The sequence below is a fragment of the Balaenoptera physalus genome (assembly GCF_965194825.1).
Source record: "Balaenoptera physalus genome assembly, chromosome: 3".
In the NCBI taxonomy this organism is placed as follows: domain Eukaryota; kingdom Metazoa; phylum Chordata; class Mammalia; order Artiodactyla; family Balaenopteridae; genus Balaenoptera; species Balaenoptera physalus.
Genome location: NC_138890.1, coordinates 52,433,368 through 52,452,286, shown reverse-complemented (window position 1 = coordinate 52,452,286; position 18,919 = coordinate 52,433,368). Strand labels below are relative to the sequence as shown.

Below are 18,919 nucleotides of genomic sequence, written 5' to 3'. Positions count from 1 at the left end.
TACTTGTAGAAATGCCTGCGGTACAGGACTAAAAATCTATGAGGAATTTCCTGAGGAATTTCCCCAAATATTAGCAGTGGATGTCTCTGGGTGGCAGAATCATAGCTCATGCTTGCTTTTTTGACTTATACTTTTCAGCATTTGTCAAATTTTCTACATATCTTACTTGATGATCAGAAAAAAAGCAATATACTTTTTTCCAAATGTGTTTAAAATATTTTTTAATTGAAAAGAGTCCTGAGCATTTATAACACAGCTATTTTGGAACACCAGCTGGCATCAGCTGTGTTGAGGGAAACTAGAGCAGGGGATATGACCACACCTGGTCTCAGAGTGATGGGAAATGAAGCAGCCTGGCCCCAAAGGCTAACTGGGCTGTCCTCACATTCGTGCCGAGGGCCACACTCTCAGGGCTAAGAGCAGCAGGTGTAGCCTGAGAGTGCATTCCACATACTCTAAACAGACATGAACACAGGAACACAGCAACTCACCTCCATGAATGGGCAGCTAGCCCCAGGCAGCCAGGTTTTACTGTGGCTTCTTTCATCCTCTATCCAGGGATGGACCCGGGAAAGTGGAGTCAGGTAAAAAGAGGAGCACGTGACAGGGGCATGAAGTGGCACACACTCAGGGCTGGTGTCCTTCTGCACACATAGGTGATAAAGCCTGGCTTTGTGTGTTTTACAGCTTCCAGTATCTTTCTGATCCAGAAGGCAGCCTGGGTCATAAAGTACCTTGAGGAAAGAAAAGGAAAGAAGGTACAAAGTTGATATAGATAGCTCTTGTTGGCGCCAGTAATTACAACAAACTCCAGATTAAGAACACAAAGTCAAAGAGGCAACTTTTTTTTCTTTTTAAAAAATTTTTATTTTATATTGGAGTATAGTTGATTTACAATGTTGTGTTGTTTGTGTTGTATTAATGTTTGCTGTACAATGTTCAGGTGTACAGCAAAGTGATTCAGTTAAACATATACATATATCCACTCTTTTTCAAATTCTTTTTCCATTTAGGTTATTACAGAATATTGAGTAGAGCTCTCTGTGCTATACAGTAGGTCCTTGTTGGTTATCTATTTTATATATAATAAAATGTATATGAAGAGGCACCTTTGAAATGAATTAGCCAATTGACTTTTAAACACAAAGCAAAATCATCATGGTTTTAGGGAGAAAATGAAACGCTGTAAATGTCTACTAAGTCTGGGAAGAGCTATTTGCGACGTGTGTGAACACATGTACGAGTGTGCGTGTGTGTGCGCGGGCACACGGGCATGCATTGCTGTGACAGGCAAGATGCTTTAGGCAGAATGGAAACTCACCTTCCATCACAGAGCTTAACATTTTGTCACTTTCCTTTGCCTTTGGTAGTTAATAAAATCAATTTTGCAGTAATCGTAGAGGTCCCTGCTCCAAGGGAGTGACTTTTTCCTTTAAACTGTGTATATGTTCTTTTCAAAGAGAAATGAGGTCAGAATTGGAGGCAAAGATAGTTGAGGAGTTAGTCCATAGTACTGTGGCTACCAGAGAAAGGTGGATTCAGTGAGAGAGAACCACGGAAGCATACCCATGGTATCTATGTCTTGAAAAGTATTTGTGTATTTCATCATTCATAGGAATTGAAGCTACACAGAGAGCATACAAGTTACAAGCTTTATAACACTGGACAAGCTACTTCCCCTCCATAGACTTCATTTCTAAAATGAGCATAACCATGGTACCTACCATAGGATTGCAGTAAAGATTAAATTAGATAATACATGTAAGTGCTAAGGTACATTATCAGGCATGTGAAATTTACTCAATAATGAGTTATTATTACTATTATCCCTCTTCAATCATAAAATGAGGGATGAGATTAGACAGTCCCTCCCAGCTTTGATATTTTAGCATATCACTGTCCAACAGAAATATACATAAGCTACATAATTTTAAATGTTCTAATAGCCACAATTAGAACATTTTACAAAGTAAAAAGAAACAGCTGAAATTCATTTTAATAATATGTTTTATTTAATTGTATACATATGAAAGATCATTTCAGCATGTAATCAATATAAAAACCATTAATGAGATATTTTGCATTCTTTTTCTTGTACTCAGTCTTTGAAGTTGAGTGTGGGTGACACTTAGAGCACAGCTCAACTCAGACTAGTTCCATTTCATGTGCCCAATAGCCACACATGGCATACTGAAGAGTACAGTTCTAGAATAACAATGAGTCCAGTTTTAAACTTATCCAATTTGTTTTGGCTGAAGGACATCTAGAAAGCAATGCCTCCAAGTTACTTGAAGGTTAAGCATTGGTACCTTGGATGAGAGATTAGGCTAGAAATGGAAATGAAGCAGCTATTCACATTGTTAGTGCCACAAGCATGGATGACCACTACCAAGCCTGAAATCCTTCCTAGGGAGTCATCTGTTAGGTTAAGGCACTCTTAGGTCCACAAAAAGTTACAGGAAAATATGTTACCTTGAAGAACAGTTGCTATCACTATTTGGATTTCTCCATGGGCTGATGAGAGAGGAAGAGAAATTACATTATGCTTTCATTCCTGATTAAAGCCCAGTTACTTAACAGTGACTGTATCCTATTTACTTATTTATTTTTTTAAGTTTTTTTCTTTAAAAATTACTTAGCTACAGATAACTTGTCTAATTTTTTTTAGTAAATTTATTTTATTTTATTTATTTATTTTTGTCTGTGTTGGGTCTTTGTTGCTGCGCACGGTCTTTCTCTAGTTGCAGCGAGCAGGGGCTACTCTTCATTATGGTGCACGGGCTTCTCATTGCGGTGGCTTCTCTTGTTGCGGAGCACCGGCTCTAGGCACGCAGGCTCAGTAGTTGTGCCTCACGGGCTCTAGAGCGCAGGCTCAGTAGTTGTGGCTCACGGGCTTAGTTGCTCCGCAGCATGCAGGATCTTCCCAGACCAGGTATCGAACCCGTGTCCCCTGCACTGGTAGGCGGATTCTTAACCACTGCGCCACCAGGGAAGTCCCCTTATTTATTTTTAATAATAATTAAAAGTTAATAGACAAGCAGAGTTGTAATAATCATCAAAGGAATGTAAAGATAGTTTTATGTTGGTACTTGAACCAGAAAAACACTGACAGTGAATTGTGAAGCAAAAGAGACAATCATGATGTGTGTGTGTGTGTGTGTGTGTGTGTATGACCAGTGAGGCCACATGACATGCTCAGGAAGGAATGACTTTGCTGTTGACTCAGAAATCCAAAAAGATTTCGAGGAGACACACACTGGAGAACAGGGAGGAACAAGGAGATAGAATTGCAGGGCAGGAATTGATAAGATATTGAAACTGTCACCAGATACTTTGGTTGATCTACCCCAAAGGGGCTATCTAATGAGCGTTCTCACAGCCCATAGGAAAGAGTCCCCCCAAATTAAATCATCTTCAGGGCTCTACACACAGTGGAAACTGCTTACTCTCATGGCATCCATCTATGACAACTAAACTGTGAAATGTAAAGTGATTACACCTTTGAATCTATTTATTTTGTTTTTTGATGAGTCAAATGGACGGATTAAGTGCCCAGACGTTGATTCTACCATACGTAGGCTTGGAGTCTGGCTCTACCATCTGACCTGGAGCCTAATCTCTCTAAACCTCGACTTACTGAAATGGAAACATGGCGGCCCATCATTCACAGGAGTGTTGTAAGGCTTGAGCGAGGCATGCAAGCCTCTAGGCTCAGTGCCAGGCACCTCGTTGTTATTATCATTTGTTCTAAACTCTCTCCCTACAAGGTTTTAACTTGGCAGATCATAACCAAGAATAAGCATTTGGATGATTCTATACATTTTGCTCCATATTATGCATTTAATTATGTTGGGTAGTTGCCGGGAAAGAATCAATAAAAATTCCAACAAGGAAGGCAATTTTTAAAAACATTATTACCATGTTCAAACATAGAAGTAGAAAGGAAAAATGTATTCTGGCTTCATGAGGAGAATCTTTAAGGTAGCATTGTGATTCCCACTGTGACACAATAGAATCTTCTGGGGATGGGAATTCAATATAAGGAAATTAAGTTCTGAGCCTCATTCAAGGGAGTTTAGCTATTAAAATATGAACATATGGCCTCACTTATCAGATAGTTCCTGGTCCTGAGAAACTACTCTGGCTTCCCCTCTATGTACCTCAGATTTCTCATCTGTAAAGCAAGAGCATTGTACTAAGATCCCGCATTTCCTTCTGCTTCTCACATCTTAGGATTCTATGTCTGTAGCAGAATTGAGTTCTGCAGATTCAATTAATGAGCATTTGACAGAATGAAAATAATTAGCTTTTGAAGGTCCTTCCATGCCTGGGAAGGGACATCCTCCCTATCATTCTTGGGATTATAGGATGCAGGATCAAAAGGAAATGATGTGTGTGAGGGTAACAGAAGAAACATGAGGATACGGGGAGAGAGAGGGCAGAGAAACTGGAAGGGAGAATCTGCAGTTTGAGAGGTAGCTAGGAGAAAGCAGGAAAAGAGAGAATTTGAAAGTCCTTAGGGATTATGTTTCCACTTCAGTTGTTGAGACATATTTACAAAGGATTTGGTTTATTTTTAAATGACTGTACATAGCTGGATGTGTTTTGATAAAACACTAGTCCTAGACCAACCAGGGCATCCCCCTCTACCACCCCCTAACCTGTGGCATTATCAGCCTTCCTATTGGCTGCAGAGAGTCCAACAGTCACCTGGTCAGGTTTACCCCCTTTCAGATTGATACACCCCTCCCCATCCCACATGTACTCTAAGGCAGCGGTCCCCAACATTTTTGGCACCAGGGACTGGTTTCGTGGAAGACAATTTTTCCACAGACCTCGGGGGCGGGGGTGTGGCGATGGTTCAGGCGGCAGATGAAGTTTTGCTCGCTTGCCCGCTGCTCACCTCCTGCTGTGCAGCCCAGTTCCTAAGAGGCCAAAGTCCGGGGGTTGGGGACCCCTGCTCTAAGGTACTCTCTTACATGATATTATTGAATACATCCCAAAGGTGGCTATTCGACCTTTTTCATCTGGGAAAACCTAAGATGACAAAAGTCTAGTTATTTCCTTTTCTTACATAGTTCACAATTTTCTTTACCTAGACTCATGTCAATTGTTTGCACAGGACATAAGCAACGGGCAGGATGTATTTTTTACTTTTCGGAGGTTTAATTCCTCTCTTTTTTTTCCTCGTGTGCTTCAACTCTTCTTAATGATTTTAAATTGAAATTGGAAAATAATTAACAATTGATGAGAGAGTTCCTCCCACTCTCTCTCCCTTCCGTTTTTTGGGTAGCTACAGGACAATATTCAAACACAGTTTAGGCACTGTCTCTCCAGAAGCTCTTTTGACTTCTCTCTTTGCACCTGACACCTTGTGCAAAGCGCATCACATCACTTACTACACTGTTTTGAAATGACTCAGGTAGTGGCCACCAACCTCCCTGGTAAGCACTGTCTCATTCACCTCCTTTTCCACAATGCCAGACACAGCATCTGGCACTGAGCAAGTCCCAGCAAGTACTTGTTATCCTCAACCACCTGATGAACAGTGAATTTTGAAGCAGTTCCTGAAGAATCCCTTATGTCCATTTTCCTTTACTGAAGCCCAAAGGGGTGGGGAAAATAGGCAAAGTCCCTCTCTAGGTTCGCATGGGAACCAAAATAAATGCGGTAACAATTAGAAGAGAAATGAACATACTAAAAATATCATTTTACAAAGTAAAAAGAATGTCACTTCTTTAAGTATTCACATTATATTTGCTGCCCTTTCTTTTAGGAAAATGTTTAAGACAGCTTATAAAATGATAGCTTTTTATTACTTACAAAGCTTACCTCCTTTATCTTAATAATACAATTTATTTGTATAGTGTTACGGCCCAAATGTTTATGTCCCCCCAAAATTCATTTGTTGAAATCCTAACTCCCAATATGATGGTGGAGCCTTTGGGATGTAATTAGGTCACGAGGATGGAGCCATCAGGAAAGAGATTTGTGCCCTTGTAAGAAAAGACAGGAGAGAAATGATCTTTCTCTCAGCCACATGAGGATGAATGAGAAGCTGGCAGTCTGCAAACTAGGAAGAGGACTCTCATCAGACACCAGAACTGCAGGCACCTTGATCTTGGACTTCCCAGCCTCCAAGAACTGTGAGAAATAAATGTCTGTTGTTTAAGTCCCCCAGTCTACGATATTCTGTTATAGCAGCCCAAACTGACTGTGACAGAACAAAAAATATATAGGTCCCTGCAGGGTCTGTATCTATGACCCTCTCTCTCTTCTTTTCATTTATTCATTCAGTCTTTTTTTTTTTTTTTTTTTTTTTACAAGCGTAAACAACAACCTGCCAGACACCATGGCCAGCTCTGGGGACACAACCATGAGTAAGAGGAGTTCTTCCCTCACAGAGTTCACAGTCTAACAGGAGAAATAGACAACTTAAAAAGCAAGCAAACAAATAAGCACATCCTTACCAACTGCACAGGGGAGGTGCAGGAACTAGAAAGGAGCTCTGATGGAGACTAACAGAGGAAGAGTGGGGATAGGCATCTCTTAGGATGAGGCATTGAAGATGAGAAGGGTCTGGTCTGTGAAGAGCTGGGGGAGGACTATTGCAGGCAGGTACAAAGAGCTGCAGGCAGAGAGAGTCAGGGGGCTGAGGAATGGAAAGAAGGTTCATGTGGCCCTTAGCAGAGTACAAAAGAAGGAAACTGACTATGTGTGGTGGAGAGGATTTCAGTCACTGAAGCACTATTAGCAGGAGTGTGTTATAATCCAATATACATTTCAAAGATCATGTGGTTGCTGCACAGAGAACAGTTTTGACAGGGTGAGTAACAAAATGTGAAAGCCAGGCATGAGATTTTCAAGAATTTCAACAAGAGCTAGTGGTGGTTTAGACAAGGATAGTGGCAGTAGACACAGAGAGATGTAAATGCACTTGAGGAATATTTTGAAAGGGCTTCTTGTGTCATTTCTCTGTTCAAAACCCTTTGATGGCTCTTCTTATGACTCAGTGTAAGGTAAGGGTCCTGCAGGATCTGCCCCTCCCCTCACCTCTCTGCTCTCATCTCCCACTCATTCCAACCACACTCACCTCCTTGCTGTTTCTTGAACATTAAGCCATGCTGTCAGCTATTCTCTTCCCTCTGCCTGAAATAATTTTCCCCAGGATGTTTCACCAGTTTCCTCTCATGGTTCACCCCTTCAACTCTTCTCCCCTTTGCGCAAATGAATCTTATTAAAGCCCTCCATGACCATGTTCTTTAAGACTGCATGCCGCCACGCTGGCAATCCTTATAACCCTTCCTGCCTTAATGTTCTTCTTGGCACTTTCCACCTTCTAACATGTTGTGTTATTTTGTTTTTTATATTTTTCACTGTCCGACTCCTTGCACTGGAATGGGAGAAGCGTCCATGAGATACCCAGAATGTGGAACAGAGTGTGCTACATGATAGGGACTCAACAAATTTTGTTTTATAAATGTAGGGGGTCAGGAAAGGAATCAAGAATGATTCCCAGGTTTCAGGTATAAACAACTGGGTTATGCTTTTTAATGAGATGGGTAAAACAAGGGAGGGGATTGTTTTTATCCTATGATAGAATGAAAACAAGTTCAGCACCATTTTATTCTATGATAAAGTTAGTGTTCAGAATAAAATGGGTTTGAACTTGTTTTCTTCCACAAAGTGGGAAATACTGATTTTGTAGAAACTTTGAGAGATCTAAGTAGAACAGCTAAAGGGAGAGTTTTATTATCCCTTTCTCGAGCTCTCTCCCTTCTCCCTCCTTCCCTCCACTACTTGCTCCCTTCCTACACACATTCTTGGGCCTTCCTCATCCTGAAGCAGCCTCCACCTTTTCCCAGAATGAGCCCTACATCTTAACTCTTCCCCTTGTTGCCTACTAGCACTTCCTACATTTGCTTATATCTGTCACTTCCAACCATTCATAATCTGGCTTCTGAGTCTCCTGCAAACAAACACAGTAACTTTATCATAGAATAAATCCTTCTAGTAATTTTCCTCAATTTACCCTTCCAAACTACTCTCTCACTTAAAACTACATGAACTATATCCCCTGGGCTAATAAATCTAGAGCAAACACATACTCCCCTTCACCTACTTGTTCAGGTCTTTTTCTCTTTAGTAGGCTCACCTCATTCCTCTCCATTATCCTTTTCAATTAAGCATGGGATTTAAGCTGCAGTGACATGACATAACTAGTGGCTTTGGACCAAAAAGACTGCTAGAAAGCCTTTGGTGAATAAAATAAACACTGGTATTTCATTGCAGAGCCATGAACTCATAAAAATGCATTTTTAATTGCTCCCTTAACACTTTCATCTTGATGTTAGGCATCCTGCTCCTTGCTGGCCTGTTAGAAGAGAACTCTTCCAATTTTCTGTTTGAATGATACACTGTTGTGGAGAGGATTAAATGGGGGTAATACATACAAAGCAATTAGGTCTGTGCCTGGTGTCTAACAGATGCTCAATAAATGTTAACTGTTCTGAACTATAAAAGCCTTCTCCCTCTGCCTGTTATCAGATTGGGGCTCATCCAAAGAGAAGTCCCCCAAAAGGATCTTCGAGATCAAGGTGAAGCCTTCCCCTTCCTGAAAAAATTTCAATTGCCACTTCACACCATAAAGCCTGTTAATCTTCATCTGTTTTCAGCCAGAGACCTAATAAAGGGGTTGAACTTGTTTTCTTAGAGACACTGAAAAATTAATTTTAACAAAACAGGATGGTTAGTAAACTAAGAACAATGCATCTTATAATTGTGCTTTCTCAACTACAGGAGTACAGTGATAAGTAGAAAGTGAGAACGTGAGCCCTGAATAACATAAGTCATTTGTCTAATTTTTCATTTTCTTGTTCTTATAGGAAATTAAAGTCCTATAGGAGAAAAGTTATTTGCCTAAGGTTATGTAGTGAGTTTGAGGAGGAGCCAGGATGAAACCAAGGTTTCCAAATCGCCATCCAGTGCCCTTCAGACTTCTTTCCTTCACTGGCAGGAGATTCCTCACACAGAGTTGCAGCCAAATCTTATTGTTGGGGTCTCACTCCACACAGGGACAGAGAAAGGGGATCCTCAGTCTGTGGAAGATCCAAGACACGACAGTCCCCCCTCACTTATGCTAACGTCTCAGGAAAAGAGAGAGGGCCAGAAACCAGTGAAAACTTTCTTGTTGGTCATGGGCTCCTTTGATTAATTCAGATTTGATCTAAACCAAACGCCAATTTACAGAATCAAGAGCAAGCCAAGGATGGGATAAGGACAGGGAAGGGAAGTGGTATGCATATTCCACATTGTGCTTCTTTAAGGCAAGGACCATATTTTTGTAATCTTGCATTTCTCAATATTCATTGAATGAATGAATAAATTCTCAGCCTTTCTCTGGCATTATCCTAAAACAATACGTTAAACATATTTTAAACCTGTCAGAGCATCAGTCAGAGTTATATTAACCTGACAATGTAAGAACTAGACAAAATTAAGAGCTGAAAAATAAAGTTGACCAAAAACTGTGTTCCAAATAAAGGTGCCTAATGGACTCATTTTCCAGCTCATTTATCTGATCTAATGCAATTTCCCAGTGCTGTGTTTGTCTTAAAAGTCTTCCTATTTTGACAATTTTTAGACAAAATGTACATAGTCCCTCCATTCATGGAGGGAAGACAATAATAAAATGATCACACAAATAAATGTGTAATTACAACTGCAGTAAGTAGTATGAAATAGGGGGAGCTAGGAGCAACAATGACCTAATTAACAGAGGTCAAGCTTTCAGAATGTGGGAAGTGATTCTCTGTTGCAACTCAAACTCTTCTCCATGTTTGAGTTCTGAGTTCAGTTCTAACTGCCCTCATTTTAAGACCTGAGCAAGAAATTCTCCTATTGCCTCCACAGTTAGTCTGACTTTTCAAGTGCCATTTTTTAGAGGCCCTGCTTCGCTTCAAAGCAGGAGCAGGAACAGATAAAAGGAAACTATATTTCATTAATTCATCAAACATTTATGGAGTCCCCACTATGTGTCAAGCACTTTGCTAGAGCTTAGGATACAACGGGTGGTGAAAAGGACGACCATGGTTTCTCTTCCTCTGATGCTTGCAGTTTTGTAGGAGATCAGGTGTAATTACCCGATCTCACAAATAAAGACATAAATACAAATTATAAGTGCCCAAAAGTACAAGAACCTATGAGAAAACATACTTTAATTCCAATTATGGTTCTTGAAAGGCTTTTCTAAGAACTGAAATTCACATTGAGATTTTCAACCACTTTATTAAGGTATGACTGACATGCTAAAAAGCTGTACCTATTTAATCTATACAACTCAGTGGGTTTATAAAACTCACTTGAAACCATCACCTCCACCATAACCGTAGACATATCAATCATCTCTCAAAGTTTCCTCCTGTTCTCTGTATTATTTTGTGTGTGTGTGGTAAGAACATTTAACATAAATATCTACCCTCTTAGCAAATTTAAAGTGTACAATATAGTAATGTTAGCTATAGGCACCATACTGTATAGTGGATCTCCAGAACTTATTTATCTTATGTAACTGAAACTTTGTATCCTTTGACCATCTCCTCCCCATTTCTCGCTTCCTGGAATCCCCAACAATCACCATTCTACTCTCTGCTTCTTTGAGTTTGATTATTTTAGATTCTGCATGTAAGAGAGATTATAAAGTATTTGTCTTTCTGTGTTCGGCTTATTTCAGTTAGCATAACATCCTCCAGATCCATCCATGTTGTTGCAAATGGCAGGGTTTCCTTCTTTTTTAAGGCTAAAAAATAGCCACATGCTAAAGAATGAAACTGGACCACTATCTCACACCATACACGAAATCAACCAAAACATAAGACCTGCAACCATAAAACTCCTAGAAGAAAACACAGGTAGTAAGCAACTTGACATAAATCTTGGCAATAATTTTTGGATTTGACACCAAAAGCACAGACAACAAAAGCAAAAATATACAAGTGGAGCTACATCAAACTAAAAAGCGTCTGCACAGCAAAGGAAACCATCAACAAAATAAAAAGGCAACCTACAGAAGAGGAGAAAATATTTGCCATATAACGTATAGGCCGTATATCTATTAGGAGGTTAATAACCAAAATATATAAAGAACTCAAGCAATTCAACAGCAAATTAAAAAATAGCATGATTTAAAAATGGACAAAGGACTTGAATAGGCATTTCTCCAAAGAAGACGTACAGAAGGCCAGCAGGTATACAAAAAGGTGCCAACATCACTAATCACCAGGGAAATGCAAATCAAAATTTGATGACATATCACCTCACACCTGTCAGAATGGCTATTATCAAGAAGATGAGAGGTAACAAGTGCTGGCAAGGATGTAGAGAAAAGGGAACCCTTCTGCACTGTTGGTGGGAATGTAAATTGGCACAGACATCATGGAAAGCAGTATGGAGGTTCCTTAAAAAATTAAAAATAGAATTACCAAATTTGAGATTCAAAGAATATGTAATAATTAACAAAGCAGAGAGGACTGATGCCATGTTATAAATACTGAAAAGACAGTATCATCAAGCCAAGTTGTGCCTGGCAAATCATTTGACGTAATGATTTAAACTGTAAGTTGGAGAGAATTGAGTATTCCAAAGTAATGAGTTAAACTGCTAGGGCCAGTGAGCCAAATCCGGCCCTACTGCCTATTTTTGTACAGCTCATGAGATAAGATTGATTTTTACTTTTTAAATGGTTGGGAAAAAATCCAAAGAAGAATAGTTCATGACATATGAAAATGATATGAAATGTAAATTTCAGTTCCATAAATAAAGTTTCATTGCAACATGGCCACACCCCTTCTTTTACATGTTGTCTATGGCTCCTTTCATGCTACAGCAGCAGAACTGAGTAGTTGAGACAGAGAATATATGGCCTGCAAAGCCTAAAATATTTGCTATCTGGCCCTTTACAGAAAAAGTTTGCCATAAATTTTTTTCTGGATTATAAGAAAGTGTTTCTTTTGAGAAGATAAAATTGTCAGTATTGAAGTTGCTGCTTGAGGGAAGCATTTAAATGTTTAAAGTAGTGGAACTATATTGGTTCCAGGAAAAGTGCCTTCAACGTGTGTAAAGGTGATTGGCCTGCTCTCTGGCCCCAGGTGTCCCTAAGAGATAACTGAGGCCTCAGTTGAAGGCTTCACTCCCATATCATAAGCCACTTTGCCCCTGCTAGGATGAGGCAGTTACTTGCAGGGGTAGGAACATGTGAGTTCCACTTGCAGTGCCCCATCTGGGAAAAAAACAAAAACAAAAATAATGTGGGACTTGTCATCTCCCATGTCAGAAGCAGACAGCCAGCATCTGGTGACATCAAGGCTGCCAGGGCCTGGGATCCTCACTTCCTTCATCCTGCTGCTCAGACACAGGAAGGGTAAAAAGGAGGTTGCATTTTTTGCAGTGCTAACATTCTCTACACCCCTCTGTCAGGGTCAGTGGCTCTGAGGTAGAGGGTGTGAGCAAAGAAAGGCATACATGTGTGAATCTGAGAATTTGCAGAAACAGGGCTAAGAAGTTCAAAACAGAAAATAATCCTGCTTTAGTCCCCCCCTTGGGAAGGTACATTATAAAGAGGGGAAGAGTATACAAGGCAGAGGGAACAGCATGCTTGTTGTTTCCCAAGTGAGAAGGAGCTTGATGTGGTGAAGAACAGCAAAGAGGCTGGTGTGGCAGGAGCTCAAAGAGCAAGGTAGATAGTACAGGAGATGAGGTCAAAGAGAGGCTGGAGTCAGATTATATGAGGCCGTCTTAGGATATTGAACTTCATCATAAGTGTCATCAGAAATCGTGGAAGGGTTTTAAGCTCTGGAAGTTGATGGAAGGTATTGAAATGTATGGCTTATTATATTTTCCAAAGAAGGCCACAGCAAATATCCCATCCCACATGCTCCTCTTTCAATATGAAGTAGATACTCCTCCAGAGAGTGATGAGGTCTACCTTCCCTCCCCTTGAATCTGGGTGAGACTGTGACTAGAAGTGACCTCACGTGACTTCCTAGGCTAGGTCATAAAAAGGGTTGCAGCTTCCACCTGGTCCTCTTAGAACCCAGCTGTCATGCTATGAGCAAGCAGGGAGACCGCATGGAAAGACCACGTGTGATGTTCCTGCCAACAGCCCCACGGAGGCCCCAGTAGACAGCTAGCATTAACCTCTAGACATATAAGTGAGTAAGCCTTGAGATGATTCCAGCCCCCAGCTGTTGAGTCACTTCAGGCCTTCTGGTGTTTACAGCTCAAGTCCTAGACATTGTGAAGCAGAGGCAAGCTTCCCTTGACTTCTTGACTTTCAGAATCTGAAGCATAATAAAACGGTGGTGTTTTGTGCCACTAGCTTGCAAGGGGGCAGGAACTAGGTTACACATCAACAGATAACCAAAACAAGAGACTAAAAATCTTAAAGTCTAGGTTTCTTAAAAACCTCTCTTGTAAATTCCTTTGCTGTTTTAGTTTGTAGAATACCTATCGGTAATAATTCCCCTTTGGTGTTTAACCTAACTACATAGGACTACATAGAACTTTCTCCAGGCCTTAACTAAGGCTGTCACTATTAATTCTGTTCCAATGGCTTCAGCTCACAAGTTCACTTCTTTTTCAGAACCTAAAAACTCATAGTATAACCTGAGAGAGCATTTGAAAAAGACATCTTAACAGAATTTGCAATTTTACCTTTCTTCTCTTCAGAGGTATGGGTGCTTGAAGGGGGGAAGAAACCTGGTAAGCCAAAATCACTGTTAGTAGCTACCGAAGATTAGAAAAGGCATGAATATTATATGCAAATCTAGTTTTACCTAGCTGCAAAAAAACTGGGGTGAAATGAACACCTGCTCACAAATTGTCACCTTTCTCACAAAACTTGGCATGATTCACTATTCAATCTGCATGCAGATTTGATCAGAACACTGCTTTCTTATTCATCATAGCCTGTTTTCTTGGAAACAGATCCCTCCTAGGATTGCAGGAAGTTTGACGTCAACTCTCAGGTTTCCCCAAGTGCTGGCAGGGAATTGCTGCTCTGTGGGTATCTTGTGCCAGCCACTTTCTTGCCCACCACCTGCCTGTCCATCCTTCTTGCCCTGATACTACAAGGAGGAGGCTTCTAGCTAGCAGAAAGGAAGAAGAAGGCAATTAACCATCTGTCTGCTCTGGTTCCTGGCCCCTGGCTTAGCAGCCTCTTCATTCACAAAGAGGAGCAAGTAGATAGTAGGTCCCCGGGTGACTGCTGTTTTTCCACCAGAAAGGAGTCATCACCCTCAAAGGGAAGAGAAACTTACTCTGCTTTTGATAGGATTTTCTGCTGCTTTTTCAAGCACTGTTTGATTTAAATATAATAGTGAACCATCTGGATCGAATACTTTTTATTTCTAAGAGCAGATCAATTCCAATTTACTTCTGAAATTCTACTTTCATGAAATAACCTGTTTTGTGGTCTTATGTGATTCTGGCTTTTATAAGAGAACTTATTGAGCTGCTGAAGACTGATGAGGTGTGTGTGTGTGAAAGGGTTTTGCAAAGCCTAAAAAGCCATGGTAAAGGAAGAAGAATACAGTGGACTGTACTGCTAACATTTTTGAGCATGTATTAGGTGCCAGGTCACGATGATAAATATAATCCACAAAGGATTTTGTTTAATTCTCCCAACAACCTTATGATTTGAAAGTAAAATTGTCAGCATTTTAAGATGAGGAAACTGAGGCTTGGAGAGCTTAAGCAACCTTCATGTGGTCACACAGCTGGATAGAGACAAAGCTGGGATCCAACCCAGGTCAAACAGCTCCAAAGCCAGCACTTATTGGAAATCCACAGTGGATTCTGACACAAAGCCAGGTTTGAGAACCAACAAATAAGAGTTTCCAGATTTCATTCAGTTCTAATCAGGCAGCAGATCAACCACACAAAACAGTCTTGCAGGAAGTCTGATCTCAGTTGACGAATGATAATCACTTCCCACAATGTTTTTGCAATTTTTCTTCTTGACTGTTTGGATATGGTTGTTTTTAAAAAATCCTTGAAAAGGTGCTTAGCACCTAAAAATACCCCCAGTAAACTATGTAATGTAGCTTCTAATTTGAACTTACTTAGAATGGAATGCACAATAATCATAATATCAAAAGTAGGGGCCGCCCAGGATTCGAGTTGGAAAGTCTAGATTGTGGTTTCTGTTCTGTCCAGATTTGGGTAACTTGGGGCAAAGTTAACTACCCCCACCCCCACTTTGCATGGTCTCATGGGGTGTCAGTCAAGGGCCCCTAACCCCTCTGGACTTAGGGGTGGTTCCATGGCCCATATCAGGGTGATCAGATTCTCCGAGAATGTAAGTTTAAAACATGGAATTCTAGGAAAGAACAAAATTGGAACATATTAATCCCCAGGAAAAGACTGAAAAGACGGCTTCAGAGTTTTGCTCCTCAGAGGCCCAGACCTGCTCTTTCTAAGGTCTGGTATATCGACTTTCCTTGGAATCTGTGACTTATCCCAGATCCTCTCAATAGATTCCTCATTGGCATACATTAGACAGAGTGGGTTTCTGTTGTTTAAAACCGAATAACCTAGCACAGTGTTTCTTAGAAGAAAAAAGTCAAAACCACAGCCTAGATGGTCCCTAAAGTCTCCTCCAGTCCTAGCACCTTACTGTCTTCCTAGGACTTAAAGTTGTTTCTCTACCAGAGCATCCACCCTTCAGAAGAAGTCTGAAAAGGAAGAAAAAAATCAAGCAGTTTGGTATTTTCCCTACAAGTTTTCAAATAGCTAAAAAGCTGAAAATCTGGGAAAGTCTGCCTGAAATGTCCAGTCTTTGTATTTACTGTAAAATGTGATTATGATTAAGTCTGAGGAAATTAGAATGAGCCTTGGGGCTAGAGAAATCAGGATTTAAAATTATCACTCCCACTTATTAGTGCTTAATCTTGTATGAGTTGCTTCATCTCTCTGAACCTCAGTTTCCTTATCTGTAAAATGAGTGTGGCAAAATGATTTATTAAGATAGTAAATTGTATTTTATTCTCACTCTATTTTTACCAAACCCCCATGCACATATGCATGTGTGTAAATGCATGTGCATTAAGACAAATGTACGTGCACAAATCCTCACACACAAGTACACACATGTGAATTCCAAGAATTCCAGGCCTTTTGTGTCTCTTTGACTTAGAGCCAAAAAAAGATGACTGCAAAAACAACCTGCTTCTGGGGCTTCCCTGGTGGCTCAGTGGTTGAGAATCTGCCTGCCAGGGCAGGGGACACGGGTTCGAGCCCTGGTCTGGGAAGATCCCACATGTTGTGAAGCAACTAGGCCCGTGAGCCACAACTACTGAGCCTGCGCGTCTGGAGCCTGTGCCCTGCAACAAGAGAGGCCACGACAGTGAAAGGCCCTCACACTACGATGAACAGTGGCCCCTGCTTGCCGCAACTAGTGAAAGCCCTCACACAGAAACGAAGATCCAACACAGCCAAAAATAAATTAATTAATTAATTAATTAAAAAAAAAAAAACCTGCTTCTGGACCTTGAACTTGTGGAGTGATTTGTGCTAAGAGAGAAGGTACTAGAGATAGACAATCCTCAAGACAGACAAGAGGACATAGATTTTGCATTCCAAAAGCAATAGGAACCTGGGCTTCAATTCCCAAGGCCACCCTCAAGGAGAATTCAGGACCTCAGAGGGATCTCTCAGAGGGAAAGTCTAGTCTCAGCAAAGATTTCCACCAAGCTTAGCATGTAAAACAACTTATTGCCCATGCAAATGTGGACCAAATAGGTATCGGTGGCCACCATAGGAAAGTGGGACCAGATAATTTGTATGTGACTCTAAGAAGGGAGAGAAACTCCCCCAAAATCATGAGGATTGAATTTCTTGTCCTCCTGTCAAAATGGGGACTCAGAGTCAGATTTCATTTGATTCAAAGAAAATAATTTGACATTTCTCATCAAATATATATATATATACACACACACACACACGGATATATAAATATTTGCTTACAGAAAAAAATATATATTTGTTAATTAGAATGGAATTATGCAATATACATTTACCACTTACTTTTTTCAATTTACAATATATTTTGTATCCTTTCCATAGCAATACATATAAATATGTGTAATTATTTTTTAGTAGAAGTACTACATGTTCATGGTTAAGCAAATTCCTTATGTAGAAGGTATAAAATACAAAGTAAAAATCCCCCACCCAGTTGCAGAAGTAGCCGCTGCTCATCATTCCATGTGTAATCCATTTGAATATTTTAAGCATATGTAAGTATATCTTATGTTTGCTTTTAATTAGTCTTAACCAAATCAGTTATTATGGTCCCAATTTCTTCTCTCCATGTGTCTATCTGAACTGTCTGTCACCCAGAAGATCCTATAGTCTGATTTTTAAGTCAGTCCCTAAATGGAAGAATGATTAGAAAAAGGGACCTCAGCAAAAAATTTCTATTTCTAAACGTATGGACACCAAGGGAGGAAAGCGGCGGCAGGGGTGGTGGTGGTGTGATGAATTGGGAGATTGGGATTGACATGTATACACTAATATGTATAAAATGGATAACTAATAAGAACCTGCTGTATAAAAAAAAAATAAAATTAAATTTAAAAATTAAAAAATAAATTTCTATTTCTAATAGGACTATTTGTTTTCTAAATCTTTTTTAAACCATAAATCATAGACAGTGATTAAAACAAGAATATACAGGCAACTAAAAAATATACATAATTTTGAGTGTGATCTAGCGTTAAAAACAAGCCATAAATGGCTTTCTTCAACAAACCCCGCATACTTACTCTCAATAATGATGGTCCCCAGTCCATTTTTCATGCTTACAAATCTGTAATGGAAAAGACTTTCTAGTCTGTTTATTTAACACATCCCTCATTTATCACAGCTCTGCTAGTCCTAGTTATCCAGGCCAAAAGTAATTCAGGGACCTAAATACTGCTCATGACCAATGGAATTTTCAGAAAACACAATTTTAAAAACAATTTTGGGAGGGAGGGGCAAGATGGCGGAAGAGTAAGACGCGGAGATCACCTTCCTTCCCACAGATACAGTAGAAACACATCTACTCGTGGAACTGCTCCTACAGAACACCTACTGAACGCTGGCAGAAGACGTCAGACCTCCCAAAAGGCAAGAAAATCCCCACGTACTTGGGTAGGGCAAAAGAAAAAAGAAATAACAGAGACAAAAGAATAGGGATGGGACCTGCGCCCGTGAGAGGGAGCCGTGAAGGAGGAAAGGTTTCCACACACTAGGAAGCCCCTTCGTGGGCGGAGACTGCGGGTGGCAGAGGGGGGAAGCTTCGGAGCCACGGAGGAGAGCGCAGCAACAGGGGTGCGGAGGGCAAAGCAGAGAGATTCCCGCACGGAGGATCGGTGCTGAGTAGCACTCACCAGCCCGAGAGGCTTGTCTGCTCAGCCTCCGGGGCGGGCGGGGGCTGGGAGCTGAGGCTCGGGCTTCGGTGCTAGCCGGGAGGGAGTCCGGGAAAAAGTCTGCAGCTGCCGAAGAGGCAAGAGACTTTTTCTTGCCGCTTTGTTTCGCGGTGCGCGAGGAGAGGGGATTCAGAGCGCCGCCTTGGCGAACTCCAGGGACGGGCGTGGGCCGCGGCTATCAGCGCGGACCCCAGAGACGGGCAGGAGACGCTGGGGCTGCTGCTGCCGCCACCAAGGGGCCTGTGTGCGAGCGCAGGTCACTCTCCATGCCGCCCCTCCCGGGAGCCTGTGCAGCTCGCCAGTGCCGGGCTCCCGTGGTCCGGGGACAACTTCCCCGGGAGAACGCATGGCGCGCCTCAGGCTGCTGCAACGTCACGCCGGCCTCTGCCGCCGCAGGCTCGCCCCACATCCGTACCCCTCCCTCCCCCCGGCCTGGGTGAGCCAGAGCC

The 18,919-nt window shown here is 41.2% G+C and overlaps 1 protein-coding gene across 1 annotated transcript in view; it reads right to left on the bottom strand.

Annotated features, from left to right (window-relative positions):
* HTR4 (5-hydroxytryptamine receptor 4) overlaps positions 1-18,919 on the bottom strand; it is a 310,244-nt gene that overhangs the window by 212,129 nt on the left and 79,196 nt on the right. The window contains exon 2 of the mRNA XM_082454244.1: positions 16-734. The gene's annotated coding sequence lies outside the window, so the exon portion shown is untranslated. The remainder of the gene's footprint in view (positions 1-15; positions 735-18,919) is intronic.